This window comes from Somniosus microcephalus, chromosome 11 (assembly GCF_052327205.1).
Source record: "Somniosus microcephalus isolate GS21.2 chromosome 11, FLI_Smic_1.0, whole genome shotgun sequence".
NCBI lineage: Eukaryota > Metazoa > Chordata > Chondrichthyes > Squaliformes > Somniosidae > Somniosus > Somniosus microcephalus.
Window position 1 is genome coordinate 171,897,567 of NC_140997.1, and position 1,887 is coordinate 171,899,453.

Sequence of the window (1,887 nt, forward strand, 5' to 3'; positions counted from 1 at the left end):
GATTGAAAGCCTGATCTTACAAACCCATCTGCAGTAGGATCATTTTATTTTAAAAAGCGGATTAACGTACAGCTTAAAATTCACACAAACCTGTTTCTCATTTCCTCTCCTAAAACAGTTCACGGCCATCTGACAGCAACAAAGTACCTTCTTACTCACCTGTTGCGGGTAAAACTAGATGACTCGCTCACCTGTAATAGGTTTAATACGAAGCTGAGGTACACTTGGTATCTACCGATCTCTCCCACTGATTTGAAAGCTTCGTTCAGCCCCATAGTGGTGGCCGGCTGTACTGATCTGGCCATTTTGATTTGCTCGGTGGCGACTGCGGAGTTTCTGTAACATAGCCCCCGGAACCGTGGCACCAAAGGAGAAGCGGCGACACACTGCCCTCATCACCATGGGAAACGGCTGATTTCTTCTTTTTTTGTTCTGTAGGCATAAACCTTGCTTGGTTGGCCGGCTTCCTTTGGCAGCAGAACAGCCTGGATGTTGGACAGGACCTCACCTTGGGCTATGGTGATCCCTTGCCGCAACTTGTTCAGCAGTTCGTCGTTGCGGATAGCAAGTTGCAGGTGGCGGGGGATGATCCTGGTCTTCTTATTGTCACGGTCCGCATTGCCCGCCAGACCCAGGATCTCGGTGGTCAGGTACTTGAGATCAGTGGCCAGGTAGACGAGGGTTCCGGCCCTGACACGCTCGGCATAGTGACTCCTGCGCAGTAGCTGGTGAATGCGGCCGACAGGAAGCTGGAGACCGGGTCTGAATGAACGGGTCTTAGATTTGGCCCATCCTTTCCTTTCCCTCCAGTTTACCACGACCAGACATCCTGCTAAAACTCTCTACAACTCTAACGGCTGAGCTCGGCTCCTCTACAGCTTCTGCCTGCAGCACGTGGTGCTTCTCAGAGGGTGACACAACTCGTCGCCCATTGAGAACCCCTGACACAATCCATGTGTCCCCAGCAGCCAATAACAGGAGGCGGTGACGAAGATTAATACAGCCGAAAAATAAATCATGACGTATCTGAGTGGAATCGCGAGATCGCGAGTTGGTGAGAATTTTCATTAAAAATTGTGTGTCACGCGATTAAATCGAGAGAGTTGGTATTACTGGACCTGATGGCTTACATCCTAGGGTCTTGAGAGAAGCAGCGGTAGGGATTGTGGATGCATTAGTGGTAATTTTCCAAAACTCCCTGGATTCAGGAAAGGTCCCAGCAGATTGGAAAACTGCTAATGTGACGCCCTTATTTAAAAAGGGAAGTAGACAAAAGGCTGGAAACTATAGACCTGGTAGCCTGACATCTGTGGTTGGTAAAATGTTGGAGTCCATTATTAAGGAAGCAGTAACTGGACATTTGGATAAGCATAATTTAATCGGACAGAGTCAGCATGGTTTTATGAAGGGGAAGTCATGTTTGACAAATTTACTCAAATTCTTTGAGGACGTAACAAACAGGGTAGATAAAGGGGAACCAGTGGATGTGGTGTATTTGGACTTCCAAAAGGCATTTGACAAGGTGGCACACAAAAGATTACTGCACAAGATAAAAAAAATCACAGGATTGGGGGTAATATACTGGTATGGGTGGAAGATTGGCTATCTAACAGAAAACAGAGAGTTGGGATAAATGGTTCATTCTCGGGTTGGCAATCAGTGACTAGTGGTGTTCCGCAGGGGTCAGTGCTGGGACCCCAACTCTTTACAATCTATATTAACAATTTGGAGGAAGGGACCGAGTGCAATGTATCCAAGTTTGCCGACGATACAAAGATGGGAGGGAAAGCAGTGAGTGAGGAGGACAGTAAAAAACCTGCAAAAGGACATAGACAGGCTAAGTGAGTGGGCAGAAATTTGGCAGATGCAATATAATGTTGGAAAGTG

General features: G+C 47.3%; 1 pseudogene; it reads right to left on the reverse strand.

Annotated features, from left to right (window-relative positions):
- Positions 1 to 395: 395 nt before the first annotated feature.
- LOC147110986 (histone H2A-like) lies at positions 396 to 828 on the reverse strand (annotated as a pseudogene).
- Between the last annotated feature and the right edge of the window lie 1,059 nt (positions 829 to 1,887).